Source organism: Globicephala melas, chromosome 5, assembly GCF_963455315.2.
Source record: "Globicephala melas chromosome 5, mGloMel1.2, whole genome shotgun sequence".
NCBI classification, from domain to species: Eukaryota; Metazoa; Chordata; class Mammalia; order Artiodactyla; family Delphinidae; genus Globicephala; species Globicephala melas.
The window spans coordinates 27,873,878-27,900,149 of record NC_083318.1 but is presented as its reverse complement, the minus strand read 5'-3'; the positions used below and the strand labels follow the sequence as shown (position 1 = coordinate 27,900,149).

Genomic DNA, 26,272 nt, shown 5'->3' with positions numbered 1-26,272 from the left:
TACCTACTGAAAAGCACTTTTTAGGGCCTCTTATTTGCAGATTTCCGTTTCGGAAAGGAGCAAAACAATTTTTGTTTTGGTTTCGATGCGGTTGTGTCATTTTGACAAACCCGTCCTTTGATTTTGAAGTTTCAAGAACTTTCTCTTGCACTCAGAACTGCTCATGAGTTTTCAACATCTTTTAAATTACACGGAATGTGGATAGACTCCTTTCCTGTGAGTTTAATGAAGGAAGGCTTTGGATGGCTTTAAAGCTTGGTTAACTTCACTTGACACAGCCAAATGCTGTGAGTGTTGCTGGGTATATATGGAGTAAGCTAAATGCTTTCTGGAGGGTTTAAGTATTCCTAGGCTGCTAATTAGAGAGATTAAAAGGAACCCTTCAGAGAAATGGTACCTCAAAGGTCAGACCAGAATTGTTTATCAAAGCAAAACAGAAGAAACACTAGGCATCTATATTGTTGATACCAAAAAAAAGAGGGATTTACTATCTGAATTAGTGATGAATCATATAATCTGGAAATAACATAAAATGCCTACAATCCAATAAATTTCTATCTAGCTTTGAACAATTTGAAATTTCCAAATCGTATTAATGTTAAACAATAAAGTAAAATTTTGTCTCAGCTCTCATATTCAATTGATGATGTCCCCTTCAGTAACTGTTTCCCCTTCTATCACTACCACTCACCTCCATGATATGGGTTGCAACATAATTTCTAATTCAGTTACTTCCATGTTTGGAATTACAAAAATATTTGTCCATGGAAACAATCTAAAAAACTGCTTTTAGATACTTTCACTAGCCCATAACTAAGCTGATATACCTGAAAGCCTACTGTATTTCACTTAAAAATCAAAAATAGGAGAAGCTAATTTGTGGTAATACAATTGCACACTATAGAAAAAAAATAGAAAGTGTTGCTTTTTTGCGTTGCCTTGTGGCAACTGGGTTATATGATACTCGCCTTGTGCTCGGTGCACTCTAAGCACCTTGGATACAGACTCATCTAACTCTCTCAGGCCCAGCTAAAATGTTCAGATTCAGAGTGACTCAGTTCAGGAGTGTCCCATCTCAGGGCTGATGCTCTCTGCAAACCTGTGAAAACATTCAGAATCAACTGAGATAACTCACTTAGCTCTTTTCCCATTATCTGCTAAATGGGAGACAGGAGTAGGCCCAAAGTATTGAGAATGAAGGAAAACTAGCCTAGACTTCACTTTCTCCCTATTTGGGGGTCAAGCATCTGCAGTTAAAACAACTTAGATCTATGTGGAAAGATCTGATGGATGCATCACTAAAGCAAAAAACCAAAGTGCAGAACAAAAATGCTATATTTGTAGGGGGGAAAAATGTCTGTTAATGCATGAACTATCTACAAAGAGATCCAAGAAATGGAACTGTATACCTGTTAGTCTGAGAAAAAGAATTTGGGAGACAGAGGGCAGAATGTGGAGGTGGGAGAGATTTTTCATTGTGTACTTTTTCAAGCTGTTTGGATTTTGGTCTCATTTGCAAGCAATATGGTTCCATGCACACACAAAAAAGCTTTTTTAAGAAGAACCAAATGAAAGAAATCTCCTGAGAGAAAGGTCTCAATGCTTTGATGCCTCAATATTTTTCACATGAGGAGAACTGCAATAAAATTCAGACTCTCAAGAGAGTGAGCAGATGGTGAGGAGAAAATTGGAGCCCCCAGAGGCAGGACACCTGGAGGGTGGAGGGAGAGAAGGAGTCACGCTGTCTTGGGCCATTTGTCCGGCCCCTCCTTGGTCAGTTATGGGGAAGTTGTGTGGTAGGCAGAATTCTAAGACAGCCCCCAAGATTCCCACCCTGTGGTAAACACAGTTTGTAAAATCTCCTCGCCTTGAGTGTGGGCAGAATCCATGAATATGATAGGATATCTTCCTGTGACCAGGTTTCTAATCAGTTGTCTTTGAATCCAAAGGGAGATTATCCGGTTGGGCCGGACCTAAACATGTGAATCCTTAAAAGGGCTCAGCCCTTCAGGAAGTCAGAGACACATGCCCCTGCTGGCCTGGACACAAACATCCATGTCAGGAACTGTCTACAGAGACCACACGGCAAGAAACTGTGGTTGACATCTAGGATCTGAGAGTGTTCCCCAGCCAACAGCTACCAAGAAAATTGGCAACCTTGGTCCTATATATGGAATTCTGCCAACAACCTGAATGGGCCTTGAAGGAGTCCCCCCAGGCCTCACACGAGAACTGCAGTGTTCTCAGCTGTAATGTGCCCAGATTTCTGACTGACAAGACCTTGAAATAATAAATGGATGCTGGTTTTTTTTTTGTTTTTGTATACCAAAGGACCTTTATTACTTTTCCTCTAAATTCTTAAATACTTATAAAATGTCCATGCTCTAGTTATAGTATCATTTTATAGACACTTAAAATGCATCTTCATTTATAAATATTTTACATTTAGTTCATAGAACAGATCATTTAATGGGTACTGTTTTAAGCTGCTAAATTTGTGGTAATTTTTAGACAACAGTAAAACACTAATAAGGTCTTTTGATTAGAGGAGCCCAGTGGATAATGAGAGTCTCCAGTGGATCCTGATCCTGGAATCCCCAGTCACTTATTATGAGAACTATGTAAGCAGGAAAAGAAGGGCCAGTTTTGGGGGGAGGGATGCATTATTTCTACCTGTCACATATCCTCCAAACCAAGTAACTTAATTTTGCCTTGTTAAATCTAAACTTTGTCATATAGTACTCCTTATTAGTGTAATTTTTAGTAAGAAAGAAAATAACAACCCCACACCTCCTCCTCTTTAATGTTTAAATATTTACATTTCATTTGTTAGTGCTTTTCCATTAATTTTTTTTTTTTTTTTTTTTTTTTTGGTTGCACTGGGTGTTAGTTGTGGCAGGCGGGCTCCTTAGTTGCGGCATGCAGACTCTTAGTTAGGGGATGTGCGTGGGATCGAACCCACGCCCCCTGCATTGAGAGCACAGAGTCTTATCCACTGTGCCACCAGGGAAGTCCCAGTGCTTTTCCATTAATTTTTAAAATCTAATGAATTACTAGCATCCTAACAACTAACAACTTTATACTACTAATGAGTGATTAGACAATATACATTATTTAATTTATAATACAATAATTTCATTTTCTCATGAAATAAAACAGAAAGTCTTTCCCCAGAAAAATGCCATACCTGGAATAAGTTCTCTTTTTATCCTCCATCTCTGGTTCTTTCTTTATGCTTATCATCATTGTGCTGACAACTAATTCTGAGAAGAAAGTTCCAGAATGACATTCTGGCCATTATGCCCATAGAAATCTCACTATTCCCTGCTGTTTGTGGCCTTCATGTTTATTATGTAGTTAGTTATATAATAAAAGGGTTAAGTTGGTCTTGAGATCATATTGCTCCATCACTGAAGACCTTTGCAAAGAATGTAACCCCCTCCAAAAATAGGCTCCACCTGGATATTTTATTTATTGTAGGCTTAGATGGAAAGTTTCTCTTTCTACTCTATTTATCTTACTAGGATTTTAAAAATATTTCATCTCCTTTCTACCACTACTCCACTGAATTTGTTCTTGTTAAAACTATCCTTGACCTACCTGCCAAGCCAATGGACACTTTTCTATCCTCATCCTTCTCACTTCTCTGCATCATTTGGTACTGTTGACCACTCCCACTTTATTGAGATATGACCCAGCCACTCTCACCTACCTGGCTTTTAGGAAGGGCTGGCTTCATGAGGATGTGACCTGAACGGTGGCACAGGGCCCCATACTCAGGGCCTCATGCTTGGCTCTGCTGTTGCCATCTTGAAATTCTTAATAATTTTTGGACAAGAGATCCCACAGATTATACAGCCAATCCTGTTTTTAGAGGATAATTTTGTTTTGCTTTCTCTGCTGTGATCTACACATTCTTTCCCCATCTCGTTTGTGGCCCCTCTTTTCTGACATGAATACTGGTATTACCACACTTGCTCTTTGTGACTTTTCACATCCTCCCTCGGTAAACTCTAACTACAGTTATTGTTTTTGGACAGCCTCTAAGTCGTTTACCCATACTTCTATGTCTGTCACACAAGCCTGTGAACCTGTCTCCTAAATATTTCTTTCTACTTTTTTTTAAATTTTATTTATTTTATTTGTTTATTTTTGGCAGTGTTGGGTCTTCATTACTGTGCACGGGCTTTCTCTAGTTGTGGCGAGCGGAGGCTACTCTTCATTGCAGTGCACAGGCTTCTCTTTGTGGTGGCTTCTCTTGTTGCAGAGCACAGGCTCTAGGCACGTGGGCTTCAGTAGTTGTGGCACGCAGGTTTCAGTAGTTGTGTCTCGCAGGCTTTAGAGCACAGGCTCAGTAGTTGTGGCGCATGGGCTTAGTTGCTCGGCGGCATGTGGGATCTTCTTGGACCAGGGCTCAAACCTGTGTCCCCTGTATTGGCAGGCAGATTCTTAACCATTGCGCCACAGGGAAGCCGGTATTTCTTTCTGCTTTTTATCTACTGTTATTAATTAAGCCCAGTCGTGATTGCAGTATAGACCAGTGCAGTAGTCTTCTAACTCAATTTCCTAACTCCAGTCTTGCCTTCTAATCCATCCACTACCATGATTTTCTCCTGGAATAAACCTTGTCCCATAATCCAACCTTCCTACTACAATGAGCATTCTTTCTAAAATAGTTATATGATTTTACCATATTCCTTAAATTTTTCTATGATTCCCCAGTGCTTTCAAGATAAAAGTTCAAACTCCTTAGAATTAAACACAAAGCTCTCATATTATGAGCTAACTCCTATCTTTCCAGGTAATTTCTAGCCATATATCCACCAATCTATCTGTCGCTGTGATTGCATTAAGGGTATTTCTTACGTGGTCAGTCTGAATCCATGGCACCAATGTAACACTAGGCACAATATAAATGCTCTAAACATGTTATCTGAACAAATGAATGATATCAGCTTGTTTTAGCGATTTATAGTCAAGATAAGAAAATAGTCAAACCTAGAAAATAAAAATGAATATGATGGTGCAACCAGTTTTTCTAAGTGATTCATAATGTACTTCTTTTATGAGTGTACATCTCACAATAGTTGAGGCTTGCGTTATTAGTTTTCCATCTCAAAGAATTTTTATCTTTGAAATCTTTCTAAAGCTCAACATTGTGATCATAAATGAGACATTCTATCTTTGTGTTTCCATGGCTCTGGGAATTCTACCAGAAATTGCTATTGGAGACAGATTCAACTGTTGTCCAGATAGTAGGCAAGATAAATGCCTCATTGCATCCCTCAAATAAGGATGATAAAAGTATCAGTACCCTTTTTCTCTCTTTCCATTCCCAAGTATCCAATGCCCTCTTTTAGGCTCTAGAATACTGAATTTCTAACATTTTTGCTCATTTACTCTCAAACAGAATTTTACAAAAACAACACTCACACATTTTTAAGTTGATATCCATCTTTTATCAACACTTTAAATAGTTGCAAATGATCTAAGTCAGATGTTTAATAACTCTTTTAGATGTACCCAATGGAAATTATATATGCTAGTAATTTGCTGACCCCATCATCCATTTAAAAACACAGGTACAAGTTCTTGTACATGTACAAGTTTAACAACTGGAAAGTTTATATTATTCATCTCCTTTAACTTTTATTTCCTTTCCACTTTCTCCATAGAATTTTCTCCTAATATTAGTAGTTTATATGCTTGAAAGTTATTTTAATCATATTTCTTGGGAATTCCCTGGCGGTCCAGTGGTTAGGACTCCGCACTTTCACTGCTGAGGGCCTGGGTGGGGGAACTAAGATCCTGCAAGCCAAGCAGCCAAAAAAAAAAAAAAAAAAAGTCATATTTCTTTACAATAAAAACATGTGCATACTAAAATTAAACATTTTTAAATTTCTTTTTTATTTCCTCTGACCATAGACTTTAAGTGTTAATTTTTTAAATACAGAGTTATACATTACAAGGATTATGAATTCATAATAGATTAGAAAGACAAAAATATTCTGGTGAATAACTATTAAACAGAATAAGATTTTATGGAAAATGCATTTCTCAGTGAGATTTATAAGGTTTTCTCTCTTTTTATTATTTAGTTATTTATTTATTTTTTTGTGGTACGCAGGCCTCTCACTGTTGTGGCCTCTCCCGTTGTGGAGCACAGGCTCCAGATGCGCAGGCTCAGCCATGGCTCACGGGCCCAGCCGCTCTGCGGCACGTGGGATCCTCCCGGACTGGGGCACGAACCGGTGTCCCCCACATTGGCAGGCGGACTCTCAACCACTGTGCCACCAGGGAAGCCCGATTTATAAGGTTTTTAAAAATTAGTTCATGGATGAATGTTACTGAAAGCTGGAATAAACCAGCATTCTACAAAAAAAGTGCATACAAAGAAAAGAGAAACTCTTTACATAAATAAAAGGAGATAGAAAGAGTTTTGATATACAATTCATTTGGTTATTTGAACTTCTTCTAAGGTCATATATTAAGAATTACATAGTGATCTATCATAAAAATTTTTTTAAGTTGTCTAAATACTGAGTATTTAGTACTTAAAATACTTAGTAGCTGAATACGTAAGTAGTTTCTTTTTCTGTTTTGTTGAGAAGCAGAGTTGGAAACCATCCAGCTTGCCGAAGGATTTGTCACCCACTTATTCGTCATTCAATTTCTCAGTTTGGGGGAACTATATCAAAAAGGTTTTACCAAGACTTATCAAATTACTACTAATGAAATGTCTTACTCCTTCACTGGAGAGGACACTTCTTTAATCCAGCAGGTTCAGAAAGGACTGAGGAAATTACAATATAGTTGACGTCAACAACTTTTCCAATAAAATGTTGTTAAACATTTAAATATCTTTTCATGTACTTTTGATATTTTTTTGTCAAAATTTGGAGCCGCAGATTTAGATTGAAGGACGATATCCACTATATAACACTAGTTGATAGTCCTCACTGTTAAGCCAGTCAGCCCAATGAGATTTTCTATGAGATAAATTCCAACTTCATTTTTTTTAATTTTTGAATTTTATTTAATTTATTTTTTTATACAGCACGTTCTTATTAGTCATCAATTTTATACACATCAGTGTATACATGTCAATCCCAATTTCATTTTTCAATTCAAAAACTTGGTAGTATAGGTGTCCTTGTAACAATAAGCTCAATTCTGCACACTAATTCTAAAATAGATGGAGCGCCGAATGGTGCTGTAACATGAATTTCTTTTGATAATAGATCACAAACAATGTCATGTTCATTGTTTCTTACTAACGGTCTCTTTCCTCGGCTCTCAGGGGGACTGGCTCTCCATTCTGACTTAGTCCAAATAAGGAGTTTTCTTGCACTTTCTTTAGAAGAAGGAACTTTTCTGTAGTAATACAACTCCCAGAATACCTTTCACTTAAGCAATTCCAGAACTGCTGAAAGTCCCGGAGTTGAATTGCACAATCAAACTCTGAGACAATAACAGTCTATGTTTTCTTTCAAATTCCTACTTCCTGAAACGGAGGCCGTTTATGAGAAACAGTATATTTCAGGGAGGTTGTGCTATAATTAACTTTTTTCAGAGTTAGATTTGCTAGTTTTATAGTGTATTTCCTCTTCTTCGAGATAAAGGTGAGTATCAGCCTTTTAATGACAAAAACTCAGTAGATGTGGGTATAAAAGATGACATAGTTTTTAAGGCAGTATTTTCTTAAATTGTGACCCTGTTTCCACCTGGTGGCCTTCTCTACATTGAAATAACTTTGGAGCTCCAAGAACATTTGCACTTCTGAAAACTCCCCAGAAAGGGAGGGGGAGGGGAGAAGGACCACCTACAGCAGTAAAGTTAGGTTATTAGGAAGAGAAAAGAAACCAGCTTCTTTTTTTTTTTTAATATTTTATTTATTTTTGGATGCGTTGAGTCTTCGTTGCTGTGCGCGGGCTTTCTCTAGTTGCGGTGAGCGGGGGCTACTCTTCGTTGCGGTGCTCCGGCTTCTCATTGCAGTGGCTTCTCTTGTTGCGGATCACGGGCTCTAGGCGCACGGGCTTAGTAGCTGTGGCTCGCAGGCTCTAGAGCTCAGGCTCAGTAGTTGTGGAGCACGGGCTTAGTTGCCCCACGGCACGTGGGATCTTCGCGGACCAGGGCTCGAACCTGTGCCCCCTGCGTTGGCAGGCGGATTCTTAACCACTATGCCACCAGGGAAGTCCCGAAACCCCTTTCTTTTAAAGGCTTAAATAATGGGTACTTCCCTGGCGGTCCAGTGGTTAAGACTCCGGGCTTCCACTGCAGGGGGCGCAGGTTCCACCCCTGGTCAGGGAACTAAGATTCCCCCACGCCGCGCTGGGCGGCCAAAAAAGAAAAAAAAAAAAAAAGTTTAAATAATAAAGTCCTCAAGTCATGAGACTTGCTAGAACTGCTGCTAGTGAACATCTGGCTTTATTTATCACTGAATTATGATCTTTGATTACAGGAACTGGGATTACTTATTTGAAAAATTAACCTTGGGACGTTTGCCTGGAGTATATAGGTAGTGATAACAGAAACTGTCACTTTTATCATGGCCTCAATAGTTTTGCCAGGAAACAGATAAGGCTGAAAAATTGCTCTTCTCATTTGGGATGAACCCCGAGGGGAACTCTGGATGTGGAGAAGCATTATGTAGAGAGAAAGTATGAAAAATTAAAATCCTTCGTATTTCTATTCAAAAGAGTCCTTTCATTAACCAATTTTAGCATTTAAAATTAGGGGTCCGGATGACTTTTTAAAGCCACAGATTAAAACCTTTAGAATTGTTTGGAATTTGCAGGTGGGTGAGGGCGAAAAGAGAGGCAGGATCAGAAGGGAGGGGACTTTATGTCACAACATAATGGCATCTCTGTTTGCTTCTATCTCCCTCTGCCTTTTCTTTTTACTTAGTGCAGCTAGTACTCTTATAAGAAACAATATTCGGTTTTGGTTGGCTGATACTTCATTGTTAAGAACATTTTTAATTCTTCACATGTAATCACTGTTGCTGTACAAGTCTATACATGATGCTTCATCATAGTCTCAAGATTCTGTTGTTTCTCCTCTTTCCTCCTTGACCTCGAATTCAAGTGAACCAAAAAGAGTATTAGTAATTGTACCACAGAAGCTGTGCACCCCTAGGTCTGAGTGGTGTGTCAGCAGATTACATGACTGTACGGTGTGCATTATTTTGGGTAAGGGTGGGTGTAGGTTAATTTACCACTTGGATAACACAACAGATGTAAACAAAAGCCAAGTCAAGTCTTTATATCCACTGACCAAAATAATTTACTTCTGTCTTCCCACCTCCTTTGTCCAAATCCTGTCAACCTGCAGCCTCAAAAGAAACAAAACACTTTAAATTATTCTAGCAATAATTTACTCTCCACTCCAAATGTCTTTTTGAGTCTGAGATGAATTCTTCAAGTTCTTCCCCCAACAAGACTCCAAAATTTTATAGCATCCACTTGCATGAGTAGAGAGACAATAACTACTTTAAACTCTAAAATATTATTTTTTGAAGTTAAAAAAAGCTATTTGTAAATTGTGATGGATATTATAAAATCTCACATAAAATAATACTGATTTGCGCCTGATTTGTTAAGCTGTAACAATCCCCCCTTAAGTGCTATGTGATCTAAGTTTGGGTTTAGAACCTGGAATTTTCCTTAAGAATAAGTGTGTGCATTTCTGAAATTCCATGGCTTCTCCCATTCCAAAATTTCACTGACCCCTTTCCCAGAACACAGCACATGTACTATTTTCCTGTCCCTTAATCTTTTGCAGAGAATGACAGCTTTTCAAAATAAAATGTTCATTGTAAATGCTTTTATTTCCTGATATTTTAAGTTCTATGGGTTGAAGAACTTTAACAGGAATGGACATTCAAACTTTTGTTGTAAACTCATTCCATATTTATGTTTTTTTTTTAAATTTATTTATTTTTGGCTGTGTTGGGTCTTTGTTGCTGCGCGAGGGGCTTTCTCTAGTTGCGGTGAGTGGGGTCTGCTCTTTGTTGTGGTGCGCGGGCTTCTCATTGCCGTGGCTTCTCTCGTTGCGGAGCACGGGCTCTAGGCGCGCGGGCTTCAGTAGTTGCAGTGCGTGGGCTCAGTAGTTGTGCCTCACAGGCTCTACAGCACAGGCTCAGTAGTTGTGGTGCACGGTCTTAGTTGCTCCGCAGCATGTGGGATCTTCCCGGACCAGGGATCGAACCCGTGTCCCCTGCATTGGCAGGCGGATTCTCAACCACTGCACCACTAGGGAGGCCCCATATTTATGTTTATTGTATTTGTTGCTGCTCTATATGGGGGACTCTGTTTCTTGTTATTGACAGTGACATCTATTTTCTCAGGATGTTGTGATTTGCTCTGTTTATAGAGTTCAGTGGAGTAGATGAATTTAAAAGTAAGAATATTATCTGATGCTATCATTCTTCTATGTCTGAAGAACAGAAAGAGATGATCATAGCTTAAATATCAGTTACATATTAATATCATTTGCCCAAAGTATGGTATACAAATTACTGATTTTAGGTGTCACATATCCAAACTGAAAATTTGAGTTGTACTTAGTTTAATGTGCATTAAAAATATAATTAGCTTTTAAAATGTATGATTTCATGGATATTATTGCCCAGAAAGATGTTAAGTAAAAAGAAAGTGAGCCACTTTACTATTGATGTTAAGGAAATGATTAAATAACTACTATCACAGATAATATGCAGATATGGTCAAGATTGTGAAAGTGGCATGTAAATGGCTAAAATTTTGGAAATACTGCTGTAATGTGTTTGAGAAGTGGATATTTTCCGAACCAGTGCAATATCTTTGAACTTCACTGGTCCTTGGTGACAGAGCTCAACTGATAATACAATCTGTTGAAATTCCTAATTATAGATGTACAAAATATAGATAGAGAAATGCTTTATCAAACTTTTATCAGACCTGCGGTCCTCATGAATTGTCATAAAATCGAAGAGATGCAGCATGTAGCTAATATTTTTTGAAATAGGAATCATAGAGAGGGTGAATTATCCCAGAGTAAGCATTGTAGCTCCATTTTGCTGGTTTCATTGAGATACCATTATCTCTGAAGTGGGGTTCAGGTTGGGGCTGAAGGGTGGGAGTTGGGGAGAGCATCATCTAGGTCCAGGGCCATTAACATAACATGGTATGTGCCAGTGACCATTAAAATGGTCATATTGGCAGTTTCTTTTTGGGAATTCATTCTAGGGAGGAAATAATTCTACGTTAAATCCCGTGGAGACCACGTAGCTCCTATGCTAGCAGACCAGGCCGACACTGATCTTCAGTTACTTGCTGCTGAATTTTGAGAGGTGGAAATAGCATTACAGAATCGTAGAGTTGGAAAGGACTTTAGAGACCTCAGCAACCCCCCCTAATTTTATTAAAAAAATTTTTTTCTTTTCTTAACATTAAAAAAAATGATTTTGTATTGGAGTATAGTTGATTTACAATATTTTGTTAGTTTCAGGTGTACAGCAAAGTGATTTAGTTATACATATACTTATATCTATTCTTTTTCAGATTCTTTTCCCATATAGGATATTACAGAGTATTGAGTAGGTCCCTGTTGATTAACTATTTTATGTATAGAAGTGTATATATGTTAATCCCAACCTCCTAATTTATCCCTCCCCCTACCTTTCCCCTTTGGTAATCATAAGTTTGTTTTCTAAGTCTGTGAGTCTGTTTCTGTTTTATAAATAAGTTCATTTGTATAATTTTTTAGATTCCACGTGTAAGTGATATCATACAATATTTATCTTTCTCTGTCTGACTTACTTCACTTAGTATGATAATCTCTAAAACCCCCCTAATTTTAGAGGTGAGTAAATTGAGGTCTAGCAGGGAAAGGTGATTTGCCTAAATTCATACAATTGGTTTGTGACAGAGCCAGAATTAGAACCCAGGTATCCTAATGCGTAATGAATAGAAAGAGCCTGGGAGCAAGAGACTTACTGTGTGGTTGGGATCCAACATGAAGTGAACAGATCACAGAGTTCAGGGAATTCATGAACAGGCAGTATCTAAAAGTCTAAGAAGCCATGAAAGCAGGTCTCTCTCCTACTCACCATAAATGACAATCTGTTCACCAATGCTAAATATAGTTAATAATAAGTATCCATTATTCATTAATGCATATTTATTGAGCATATTCCGTACAGTAGTCCCCCTTTATCTATGATTTTGCTTTCCATGGTTTTAGTTACTCTCCATCCGGAAATATTAAGTGAAAATTTTCAGAAGTAAACAATTCCTAAATTTTAAATTGCCCACCCTTCTGAGTAGCGTGATGAAATCTCGCGCTGTCTGGCTGGGGCGTGAATAGCGTGGATCGTCTGTTTGTGGAGTGTAGCCGCCCATTAGTCACCTAGTGGCCATCTTGGTTATCAGACCGACGGTGGCGGTATATGTTAGGCAGGCGCTGCGTTCAAGTCACCATGATTTTACTGAACAGTGGCCCTAAAAAGCCAGAGTAGTGGGCTTCCCTGGTGGCGCAGTGGTTGAGAGTCCTCCTGCCTATGCAGGGGACATGGGTTCGTGCCCCGGTCCGGGAAGATCCCACATGCCGCGGAGCAGCTGGGCCCGTGAGCCATGGCCGCTGAGCCTGCGCGTCCGGAGCCTGTGCTCCGCAACGGGAGAGGCCACAACAGTGAGAGGCCCGCGGAACGCAAAAAAAAAAAAAAAAGCCAGAGTAGTGATACTGGCAATTCGAATATGCCAAAGAGAAGCTCTAAAGTGCTTCCTGTAAGTGAAAAGGTGAAAGTTCTCGACTTAATAAGGAAAGGAAAAAAAGTCGTACGCTGAATTTGCCAAGATCTACGGTAAGCAAGATCTACGAATCTTCTGTTCGTGAAATTGTAAAGAAAGAAAATGAAGTTTGTGCTAGTTTTGCTGTCACACCTCAGACTGCAACAGTTTTGGCCCTAGTGCATGATTAGTGTGTAGTTAAAAGAGAAAGGCATAAAATTTGTACAGTAAGATATTTTGAGAAAGAGACAGAGGGAGACCACATTCACATAACTTCTTTTACAGTATATTATTACAGTTCTATTTTATTATTAGTTATTGTTAATCTTTTACTGTGCCTAATTTATAAGTTAAACTTTGTCATAGGTAATGTGTGTAGGGTATATATAAGGTTCGGTACTGTCAATGAAAATTCACTTACCAAGTTAAGAAAACGTTAGTGTCGAAGAAAGGGAAAAAAAAAATTGACTTTTGCGGTTGAGCAGGCATTCCCACCTTTGAAGAGGTCTGGTTAATGTATAATGCAGATGAACACGGCACACTAAAGGGGGAGGGAGGAGGCCCAAACGGACAGAGAGAATTTTATGCTTAAATTTTCTTGTCCTACCTTAAAATACAAATTTTATTTCATCAGTACTATTCACGGTTTCAGGCATCCACTGGGGTGTCTTAGAACTGATCCCCTGTGGATAAGGGGGGACTACCTGTATGTCAGTCTTATTGCTACAAGGCTTATATACATTATCTTACTTAATATGCAGTACAGTTTTGTGAGTCAGGTACTATTATTTGTCGTATTTATTTAATAAATGGTAATAATTATTATTTCCACCTCTTGGCTGTGCTGTTAGGGTGACTCCATTACTCTACCTCATGCAGTACACTTCCTCCACCTCTAATTGCAACCATTTGCTAGAACTCTGCCAGTGTCTTTTCACATCCCTTGCAAGTGAGATGACATACCTGCCAGACCAGACTTTCCCCAGTACCTGCAGCTGTGTTTGTCCTTCAGGTGCCTTCCTGACTTGAACAGATAACTCCAAAGGAGGTTCTGGCCTTACTTCAGGCTCCTGCATCCTGCTATTAAGTGCACTATGCCTGCCCTATACACGATAGGAGAGATCTTTTCTTAGGAAAATTTAGATAAAGGTTAACACTCACTGATGAGGGTTGGGATTAGTCATCTGTGAGAGGTGGGATGTAGGGGGCAGGCAGAGTGGTAAGGATGTCTAGTTGCAAAGTAAGGCTGAAAGAAAAACAGAAGATAACACATGCAGTAAACATCCCTAAGTTAACCATAGGACATAGTAAAAGGAAGTGCCACCAAAGTATGTGCAGTGTCACCATGTTTTGTTAAATCACTTCTGAATATATGTAGGCATCGTAATTGAGAGGCAAAAATCAGACTGCTTAATTATAGTCAAAGAATACTCAAATTTTGAAAACTTACACTTTTTAAAACTTCATTATGAGTATTATAACCATGCACAGAAACAATGATATCAAAATATTTATAGCGCTTATTTATTAGTGAGACCATAGGTAGTTCTTATTTTCTTTTTTACCATACTTTTTCTCCAGATTTTCTACAATAACACTTTTTGCACTCATAATAATAAACTGTTTCAAAAATCTAAATTCTTGGGCTTCCCTGGTGGCGCAGTGGTTGAGAGTCCGCCTGCCGATGCAGGGGACACGGGTTCGTGCCCTGGTCCGGGAAGATCCCACATGCCGCGGAGCAGCTGGGCCCGTGAACCATGGCCGCTGAGCCTGTGCGTCCGGAGCCTGTGCTCTGCAACGGGAGAGGCCACAACAGTGAGAGGCCCGCGTACCACAAAAAAGAAAAAAAGAAAAATCTAAATTCTGAAATAATACATCAGAGATTACTGTGGCACAACCTTCAAGACTTTTATAATTTAAATACTTCTTGACCAAGGCTACTGGGAAGCATCCAGTAGGCTGGTAATACCTCTCACCTGCAAGCTAGTAACCACTGTGTGTGAAAAAGGAAGTCAGAGTGGAAGAAAAGAAAAGCATTACTTATTATGCAACAGATTTCAGAAGTTCCACAGCATCTCAACACCGTAATTCCCCCAAGTCACGGTTGTCAAAGGAAAAGCTTTTTAGACTGAAAGCTGCACACATACAAAGTGAAAGGCTGAGTGAACCTGAGGGAACCAAGGAGTTCCCCTGGCCAAATTTCCCCGAAAATATGTATCCTTTCCAGTCACCCCATCTGCTCCCACTCAGCATCTTCTGAATGCACAGCTCTTCTAAGAGCTGGTCTTTCATTTCACTCTCCTGGAAGGGTGTAGGCATAAGCTGAGGCAGATCAGGAGTTCAATGTGGACATCTTGAAAGTGTGATGCTTATTGCATATCCAAGTGCACATATCAAACAGTTGAAAATATGTTTCTGAAAAGTTCAAGAGAAAAGTTTGAACTGGAGATAGAAATCAGATGACTTTTAAACAATACGTGGTATTTAAAACCATGAACTGAATGAAATCACCAAGGAGTGGATCTAGATGGAGAAAGGAGGAGGGCCAGAGACTGAGCCTTTGCACATTCCAATATGATGGGGTCTAGGAGAGGAGAGGAAACCAACTGAAAAGTCTGAGGAGGAGTGATCAGTGAGATAGTAGGAAAACCAAGAGAGTGTGGTATCCCGGAGGGCAGTAGAGGAGGAAGGGACTGTGTACATGCTGTTGGTAGGTCAACTAAGATGAGGAGTGAGAACTGACCATTGGATTTAGGTATGTGGAGTTATCAGTGACTTTGACCAGGGCAGCTTCAGTGGAGTGATGGAACAATAGTCTGATTGGAGTACATTTAAAAGAGAATGGGAAAAGACAGGTTGAAAGCTCAAGTAGGAACAGTTCTTTCAAGGAATTTTTGCTGCAAAGAGCAATAGCTACTGACGAAAGTGAAGTCAGGAGACTTTTCTCCTAAGGTGAAAGAAATAATGGCTTGTTTGTAAATTGATAAGAATGAGCCAGTGGAGAGCAAAAACTTGGTGATGTAAGAGGCAGAGAGAGGAGAGCAAAAACGTGCATCAATGTGCTTGAGTAGAGAGAGGGGTAGAATTATTGTGTGAATGGAATGATTGGTTTTACATAAGAGAATGGATTATGGTTTTCTCTGGGTACATGTCCAGTAGTGGGATTGCTGGGTCGTATGGTAGTTCTATTTTTAGTTTTTTAAGGAACCTCCATACTGTTCTCCATAGTGACTGTGTCAATTTACATTCCCACCAACAGTGCAAGACGGTTCCCTTTTCTCCACACCCTCTCCAGCATTTGTTGTTTGTAGATTTTCTGATGATGCCCATTCTAACCGGTGTGAGGTGATAACACATTGTAGTTTTGATTTGCATTTCTCTAATAATTAGTGATGTTGAGCAGCTTTTTTTCATGTGCCTCTTGGCCATCTGTATATCTTCTTTGGAGAAATGTCTATTTAGGTCTTCTGCCCATTTTTGGATTGGGTTGTTTGTTTTTTTAATATTGAGCTGCCTGAGCTGTTTGTATATTTTGGAGATTAATCCTTTGTCCGTTGATTCATTTGCAAATATTTTCTCCCATTCTGAGGGTTGTCTTTTCATCTTGTTTATAGTTTCCTTTGCTGTGCAAAAGCTTTTAAGTTTCATTAGGTCCGTTTTTTTTTTCCATTACTCTAGGAGGTGGGTCAAAAAAGATCTTGCTGTGATTTATGTCAGAGTGTTCTTCCTATGTTTTCCTCTAAGAGTTTTATAGTGTCCGGTCTTACATTTAGGTCTTTAATTAATTTTGAGTTTATTTTTGTGTATGATGTTAGGGAGTGTTCTAATTTCATTCTTTTACATGTAGCTGTCCGCTTTTCCCAGCACCACTTATTGAAGAGACTGTCTTTTCTCCACTGTATATCCTTACCTCCTTTGTCATAGATTAGTTGACCATAGATGTGTGGCTTTATCTCTGGGCTTTCTATCCTGTTCCATTGATCTATATTTTTGTTTTTGTGCCAGTACCATATTGTCTTGATTCCTGTAGCTTTGTAGTATAGTCTGAAGTCAGGGAGTCTGATTCCTTCAGCTCCCTCAAGATTGCTTTGGCTATTCGGGGTCTTTTGTATCTCCATACAGATTTTAAGATTTTTTTGTTCTAGTTCTGTAAAAAATGCCATTGGTAATTTGATAGGGATTGCATTGAATCTGTAGATGGCTTTGGGTAGTATAGTCATTTTCACAATATTGATTCTTCCCCAATGTTCATTGCAGCACTATTTACAATAGCCAGGTCATGGAAGCAACCTAAATGCCCATCAACAGGCAAATGGATAAGGATGATGTGGTACATATATACAATGGAATATTACTCAGCCATAAAAAGGAATGAAATTGGGTCATTTGTAGAGACGTGGATGGACCTAGAGACTGTCATATAGAGTGAAGTAAGTCAGAAAGAGAAAAACAAGTATCATATATTAATGCATATATGTGGAATCTAGAAAAATGGTACAGATGAACCAGTTTGCAAGGCAGAAATAGAGACACAGATGTAGAGAACAAACATATGGACACCAAGGGGGGAAAGTGGCTGCAGGGGTGGTGGTGGGATGAACTGGGATATATGAACTGACATATATGCACTAATATGTATAAAATAGATAACTAATAAGAACCTGCTGTATAAAAAATAAATAAAATAAAGTTTAAAAAATAAAACAGATAACCAACAGTGACCTACTTTTTTAAAAAATAAATTAATTAAAAAGAGTTGTTACAGTGTACACTCTCACAAAGCAGTATAGGCAAGTGATTTTAGCCCTGTTTCATCCAGTGTGCTTTGTAATTTTGCAATTATCTGTTTTTATTAGTTTCACATTTCTCAGATTTATCTACCTCCATGTGAATCAGATGGTCCAGATATGTTAATGAGACCAACACTATCCATTTAATTGTTTCAGGAGGTAAGAGTTTTTTAATCACTAGTTAAGTAAACAAATCAAAGGGAATGTCCTACTGATAGTAAATCAAGACCATCATTTCCATACACAAGAGACAACATATTAAAGTTAATATTTTTACTGACATAAACAGTTCCTTGATTTTTATCTCAAGCATTTAAAAATCTATTTTGTACTCTATGACATCTCAGTAAACATTTGTTGATTTTCTTTTAAACACACACACAAAGAAAAAAAAGAGAATGGGTGATTCATCTCTGACAGCAGATGGGAAGGCAGGGTGTGGGGTGCAGCTGCTGTTAGATTGGTAGAGGGGGGTGGGAGTCTGTGGAAATCCTCTTCTGATTGCTGAGAATGAGGGTAGAGGAGGGAGAGAAAGTGTGAAATAGGCAACTAAGATTGGAAGGTGAATGGACCCAAGAAGTGCAGTGTGATTGCAGCATTAGTTGCTGAAGTTCTGTTTTGCTGAAAGCCTGTTTTCGGTTTTAAGGTTCATTGGATTCACTGGCAAAATAACCACTCGTTTCACATAAATAGCTTTAATCAATTCTTTAATGAAAGGTGATTCAACTTAATTTCAATATACAATCATTAGAAGGAAAGAAACAAGAATATTAGGGAAATGTAACAGGGTATACATCACTGAATTGGGCTGACACCTACTTCCGGATCAAAATAGCAGCTGCGAAGTCTCAAGTGACAGCAGTCTGGAGCCCCAATTGGGAAAGGTCCCAGGCCGTGCATCCACCCCACTGGTGAGACTTCAGATTGGAGTTCTGGGGGCTTCCGTTTATAATTCCAGGCCGCAAATTGATATCATCAGTTTGCGTGCAAAAATGCAGCTCTGGATTCACTTTTTAAAATGCTGTTGATTTCACCATGTGAGTCACAAGATTTTCCAGACCCTGGGGGACTGGCCAGGTCCCCAGGGCTCAAGAAATTCCAAGACCCACTCCCTTTCTTATCATAAGCGCCACTTGACTTGCTAGCAGCAGTTGTTAGGTGTGCAAGCAGGGGCGGCGCAGTCCGGGCAGGGTCACAGGTCTGTCAGAGGCCTGCTTCTGCCTCTGAAGCCTGAATATTAGTTTTCCCAACAGGTTCAGAGTCAGAAATTTAAAGTGAGAACAGGTGGCACAGTTATGTTTTCTTCCCATCATTGCTCAGCTGTGTAAAAGTTGGATTTAACTAAAGTTGTTATTTTGACATGCAAATATTAAAAACAAGGGAGTCAAAGGTGTATGTGGATGGTGATTATCATGATTGACCATGGAAATTAAGCTGGTTAAAAAGAAGAGACAGGACCTCAAAGGGGGTGAGGGTCTATGGAAAGGTGATAGGACCAGTGGATTAGAAGTCCCAGTGGAATGTTAGGATTGTTGGATTTGGGAGACTCAAAAGGGACAAGATGTGTGGTAGTGGACAAAGAGTGGAATACATGAATTTGAAAGTATGGAAGAATAAATTTGGTCATAACAAAATGTAGGCTGTATGACCTTGGGAACGAATACCTAAAGTTGGGTTAAGGACAAGATCTTTGAAGAAACAATTTCAAGGAACTGAGAACCCCTCATCACTATATAGTTGAATTCTCCAAGAGTAGGGGTGGTTTGGAGAGAATAGTAAGGATCCAGGAATTAAATGCCCTGGGAGTTGGCAGTTGACAAGAACAATGAGGGACAGTGGGTGATGACATGAAATTCAAAGCTGTGGGGAGGAGGGCTGTGCAGCTTAAACAAGGAAGGAAAAAGCAAGGTCCAAAGTGGCAATAAAGCACAGGAGGCTGCTTATCCAGAATTGGTGGTTCAGGGGCGCTAGGTACCTAAGCTGCCCCTTGAGAGATTTTTCAAGGTGACTGAAAAATGTAAAGCGTTATGAAATGTAATATATTGCCTTTTTTTTTTTTTTCTGGCCGCGCTGCTCAGCAGGCATGTGGGATCTTAGTTCCCCAACCAGGGATCGAACCCTTGCCCCCTTCAGTGGAAGTGCAGAGTCTTAACCACTAGACCACCAGGGAAGTCCTGTATTGCCATTGTTAACATATGAAAAAGTAGTGATTATCACTGCAAACTCTTTTAACAAAATTTTTGTATAAATAACCAGGGGAATTCCCTCTCTCTGGCAAGCCCCAAAAGTAATAAATAGATTTTTTTTAAAGTCGGTGAATGGGAGTTAAGAACTTCAAGAGACAAGATATCCAGTAGGGTTTTTTCTGCAAAGGCTCGCTATTTCCTGCATAACAAAATTATCAGATAGTACCACCCCTGATAGTTTAGACCTGCAATAGTGAGGTTTCTCTCCTTTATGGTTGAACTGCTTCAAAAGTCTAAGGAGAGATTTGAGACCTCCTCCTCTATTTAAGGGGCTCGGGTAAGGGGGAGACCAAAAGAGATTTGTCCCCCATCAAGCACTCTGGACAGGATCTGGTCTTCCTTGATGTGATATTCCTCCTCCTTGTGTATCTAAAGTGAGGAACAGCGATGACCAGATGTAACTTCTCCACTCTCGCTGGGGACACAGGAACATGAGTTTCCTTTGTTCTCTTACCCGGATGTTTCAGATAGCAAGCATGCAACAATGCCTATGACATAATGCAGGAAATAAAGAGTAGAGATTATTTCCTACTGTGTTTATACTTTTATTATAAGAGAGGCCTCTGAGTTTAACTTTCTTTTTCTTAACTAGGAAGTTCTCCTAAATCAGAAGTGGATTGAAATCTAATAAACGCAGATTTTGGGTAAGTTTTCATATAAAACTTCTGAATTAAATTCTTTTTTCCTAATGATATAGCTATATGTAGTCATTGTAGAAAATATGAAAAGAAGAGGAAAATAATCAAAAAATATTACTTAGAGTCAAAAACTCAATATTTTGATGTATTTCCTTCTGATTATTTTTAAATTATTTTCTTAAATTGTGGTAAAATGCACATAAAGTTTACTTTTGTAACTATTTTTACGTGTACACATTTAGTGGTATTAACTTACATTCACGTTGTTGTGCTACCATCACTCCCATCCATCCACAGAATTCTTTGCATCTTGCCAAACTGAAACGCTGTAACATTAAACAAACACTTTTCATTCTCCCCTCTACCCGCCCCCTGGCAACCGCCATTCTACTTTCTTTCTCTGAATTTGACAACTCTAGGGACCTCATGTGAGTAGAATCATGCAATATTTGTCCTTTTGTTACTGGCTTTTTTCACTTAGTACAATGTCCTCAAAGTTCATCCATGTTTTAGCAGTTGTCAGAATTTCCCTTTTAAGGCTGAATAACATTCCATTGTACGTATATACCACATTTTACTTATCCATTTATCTGTTAATGGACACGTAGGTTGCTTCCATCTTTTTTTGGCTATTGTGAATAGTGCAGATACCTCTTCAAGCCCCTGCTTTCAATTATTTTGAGTATGTACTCGGAAGTGGAATTGCTGGATCATATGATTATTCTATTTTTAATTGTTTGAGGAACCACCATACTGTTTTCCGTAGCAGCTACACCATTTTATATTCCCACCAACAGCGTGCTAGGGTTCCAACTTCTCCACATCATGGCCAAAACTTTTTCTGTTCCTTTTTTTTTTTTCATAGTAGCCATCCTAGTGGGTGTAAGGTGGTATCTCATTGTGATTTTAATTGTCATTTCCTTAATGGTTAGTAATGTTGAGCTCCTTTTCATATGCTTATTGGCCATTTGTATATCTTCTTTGGAGAACCGTTCAAGTCCTTTGACTGTTTTTTAGTTGGGATTTTTGTGTTTTTGTTGTTTGGTGGTAGGAGTTCTTTATATATTCTGGATATTAACTCCTTATCAGCTATATGATTTGCAAATATTTTCCCCATTCCATGGGTTTCCTTTTTACTCTCTTCATTATGTCCTTTGATGCACACAAGTTTTTTAATTTTGATGTAGTCCAATTTATCTAAAAGTGGGATACCTCCAACTTTATTCTTCTTTTTAAAGATTGTTTTGATTATTTAGGGTCCCTTGAGATTTTATATGAATTTTAGGGTGGATTTTTGCTGTCTCTGGAAAAAACATCATTGGTCCTCAGTGACTTTTTAAAATATAATTGCTATCATACTGTATGAACTATTTTATATTCTGCTTTTTCTTAACATTATATAATATAGTTATCCCATTAAAAAATAAACATTAGTTCTTTTTATTGAAACACTTCATGAACATACTGTACAGTGACTACATAAAGGAGAATATAAAATGGAAGTATAACTGAAAGATTAGAAAACATTTATGCCTCAAATTATGTGACATCTGTATACTTTTCAATACTATAATCATAAAAGTGAAAAATTTGATTTGAGACATATCAGAGTATTAGGATGCAATATTTATACTGTGAGTAGGAAGGAATGACAACCAATTGTATTAGTTTAAAAGACTTAAAATATATACTTATATTACTTTTGACCAAATACAACTCGAATTCATTTATTTACTCAGCAAACATTACTGAGTCTCTGTAGTTTTTGAAGCCCTGGAAACCTAGATATACATTAGATATGGTCTTCACTCTCAGGGAAAGGCAATAAATACTAAAATTTCATGAAAGTCTAGTATGTGTCATGAGCCATGTGAGATCTTAGTTCCCCACCCAGGGATGGAACCCGCGCCCCCTGCAGTGGAAGCGTGGAGCCTTAACCACTGGACTGCCAGGGAATTCCCTCACTTTCTTTTTTAATCTTTGCATTAAACCTATGGGGAAGCAGTGTTAGCCCCATTTAGAGATGAGGAAAATAATGTTCATTTCATAAAAGCTGACCAAAACAATAAAATAATTTGGAAATTGCCTGACGGTCCAGTGGTTAGGACTCCACGCTTTCACTGCTGAGGGCCTGGGTTCAATCCCTGGTCAAGGGATAAGATCCCCCACAAGCTGCACGGTGCGGCCAAAAAAAATAAAATAATTTAACAACAAGGTCCTACTATATAGCACAGGGAACTAACTATATTCAATATCCTGTGATAAACCATAATGAAAAGAATATTAAAAAAAGAATGTCCATATGTGTATAACTGAGTCACTTTGCTGTACAGCAGAGATTGGTACAACATTGTAAATCAACTGTACTACTTCAATAAAAAAAATTAAACATTAAAAAAAAAAAAAAGCTGAGCTACCTGTTGAAGGTGACACAGAGAATGAGTGGCAGAACTAGAATACAAGCTCAGGGCTGTCTGTGTCCACAGCTCATGCCCTTTTCACTCTCCCAGGTTGCTTTTCAGCGATTATGACCTAGCACAGGAGACAGGAGTATATACAGCTAACTGTAACATGAACAAAAAACTGTGATAGCAATTAATTCTGCTAGATAAGAGTCAAGAAAGGCTTTAGGGGGATGGCATTATAATCTAAGACTCGAAAATGGAGGATTTCATTAAAGGTGGGGAGAGTAGCATTCATTCATTCATTCATTCATTCACTTATCTGTTCATAAACCTGCACTGAGCTTCTCCTGTGTGTTAGTTACACAGCTAGCTCCAGTTGTGTGCTGGAGATTCAAAAGAGAACCAGTGAGACACTGGCCACTCTCAGGAGTCACAGTCTCTGGGAAGACAGTTAAGTTAACTGATGTATGACAGAGCCTCGGACCAAGCTCTGCCACAGAGTCAAAAACAAAGTGCTGGGGGATGCTATTCCAGGATACTAAGGGCAGGTGCTCAGTGGCAGAAACTATGCTGCACTGTATATAGTGCTGAGCATGGCAGGTTGGACTCTCCATGCCAAGATCAGAGGCTTGGACTTCATCCTATAGGCAACAACAAGCCAACAGACATTTTTAAGTAGAAAAATGACACAGTTCTGTTGTTAAGAAGCTATCTGGCAGTCCGTGAAGAGTAGAATGTGGAAATGGGGGAAGAGACGGGTAGCAGGAAAACCAGTATAGAGGCTAACAGTCTGAACTGGAGAGGACCCAGTACAGGCAGCAACAGGAGAGACAGAGAGTGTGGAGACCACATTTATGAGAAGTTGGCAGACCTCCTTGACTGTAGGATGTGTAGTGAGAATAAGGTAGGAGTCAAGAGAATAGTGTGAACAGAGGATTCAGGTGATATGTATGTTCAGAACTACTGCATTATTTGAAAGTGAAGGACCTATGGAGCATTTCATAAATAGATAATACTCTTTTGAATTATCAGTATTTCTTTCATATATTTAGTCATTCTAAAATACTCTAATAGTTTAATAGATTTTTTTCTCTCAAGCAATTTAAACATGCCCTGCAGTGCTATTTACACTGTTAATTTGGTTAGCAAACTCTTTCTCCGTAGTACAAGTGTAATTTTTATTGTTGTTATATTAAAACATCATAGAGATAAAACAATGGATTAATTTTTTTTCTATAATGAAATTCAAAAAGATTAATGGATTTTTACTGAAATGGAGTTAAAAGAAGATTATTGGTGAGGTAAATATGTCACATTTTAATGTTTCAAAATGTTTTCCATTTTCTCACATCATTACTCAGTCTTGTAATTTATTAGTATCTTTTTTGTTCTGTGGAGTGCAATATTTGTTTTCATTAAGTAAAAATATACATCTAGTTATCTCATGTGCCTGTGCTGTTATGTGCCACCAGAAGAGGGCGGCAGTGAGGCGTTAGAAAGAATAAATTTACAGGCTCTTCAATTGCTGAAAGACAGTTAAGATCATGATGTGAATGACGAAAACATTTGTTTGGGCAGACAACCTAATTAACTGACTCATTTTCTGAGCCAGAGACTATGACATAAACATTGTCACAGAATTTTCAGAAAATCTGATGATGATCTTATAAAGCAATACGGTAATAAATTTGTGGAAATTTCTGTTAAGATTGGTGAGAATCGACACTAAGAGATACTCTGAAAATTTTACATCAGTTTGCAAGGAGGAGATTGGAGGGTGAATTAAAAGTAAGCATGTTGTTTCTTGTCATTTCAACAGTGTAGGCAGAGAATGTAATAGTTTATAGAGACAATAAAAGGCATTATCTTCTTTGAACATTATAGATATTCCTGAAATAAAAAGAAACATTTCGAACTTATCAAACATGCAGTAAGCAATGCATACGACAAATTGACTAAGAGAGGTTACCCAGACATATCCGGTATCTTCTTTTATAAATATTTAACAACCACAAATTTTTTTTATTGAAGTATAGTTGATTTACAATGTGTAAATGTTGTGTTCTGATGTACAGCAAAGTGATTCAGTTATACATATATATACCTTCTTTTTTTAATATATTATTTTCCATTATGGTTTATCACAGGATACTGAGTATAGTTCCCTGTGCTATACAGTAGGACCTTGTTTTCTTTTTTTTTGATTGTTCATCTTTTATTATTATATAGCTTAGTAGTGGAAGAAATGATTGTGGTCAGTACATGTATGAAAATTATGAAGGTCATGGTTTAGATAGTAGGACCTTGTTTTCTATCCATTCTATACATAATAGGTTGCATCTACTAACCCCCAAAATCCCACTCCATCCCTCCCCCTTGGCAACCACATGTCAACAACAAATATTTCTGAATACCTCTTATGTGCTAGGAATTATTCCAGGTGCTGAATATTCCAGGATATAGAACAGAACAAAACAGGCACATTCCCTGCCCAGTTGGAATGTATATTATAGTGGGGAGGATAGACTTTACACAAAGCCTCACAATTAATTCATTAGTTACAGTTGAGAGAAAAAATGGAAACCAGTCTACCACAGGGCCCTAAATAAATTAGTTTGGGCTCAACCCCCAAATTGGAAATTCAGTGAAGTTTTAAAAAGGATTCAAGAACAACTTGTCTGAAGTTCTTAATACCCATTTATATTATTTATGTCTTTCACAATACATAAAATGGATCAGGTAAAATTTACAGAGTTGTGAAAATAACACTGTAAAAGAGTATTTGGGTAGTTGATATGCAGCAATAAAACACTTTGCCCATTTGAAGTGTTGTAAAATGCCCCTTGCCTCCTTAGACTTCTGTTTTGTTTCTTTGACCTCCATTGTATGCACTTCCCTCGGTTGGCTCAGCTCTCTAAGCCAGAGCTGAGATGGTTCCCCAGCTGACTCTGATGAGATCCATTAAGGTGAACCATAGCTGGGTTCTCAAAGATGCTTATCGATTCTTTTATTCATCCTTAATTGATTATCTTTCCAATTCTCCACAGCACCTGTTTCAATCCAGGATCTCTCTTTTCAAGCTGAACTAACTCCTGCCAGATTTCCATCTATTTGACTTAGGTTACCGGGTTATCCATGGTGAACTCTCAGATTTTCTCTATATCATTAGCCATTCATTTCTCCTTCCATTCTGCCTCAGAAAAACAATGTTCTACCTTGTGTCCAAGCCTACTCCTTCTATCTTCTTAAACCAACATCTTTTTACCTATTTTGTGATTTTTCTCATTATTCATAGTCCCTTTCTTTCATCTCTCTTTTTAAAAAATTTTGCCTTCTGACATCTTCTCCTTAGCCTATGCACATGTTCAAATCTAATGATTCTTATGAAATATTCATTTCCCTTGAGACTATATTCTTTTTCCT

At 38.3% G+C, this 26,272-nt stretch overlaps 1 protein-coding gene across 1 annotated transcript in view; it reads left to right on the top strand.

Moving 5' to 3' along the window:
• ALPK1 (alpha kinase 1) overlaps nt 1–26,272 on the top strand; it is a 132,585-nt gene that overhangs the window by 3,711 nt on the left and 102,602 nt on the right. Inside the window, exon 2 of the mRNA XM_060299097.1 lies at nt 20,399–20,450. The gene's annotated coding sequence lies outside the window, so the exon portion shown is untranslated. The remainder of the gene's footprint in view (nt 1–20,398; nt 20,451–26,272) is intronic.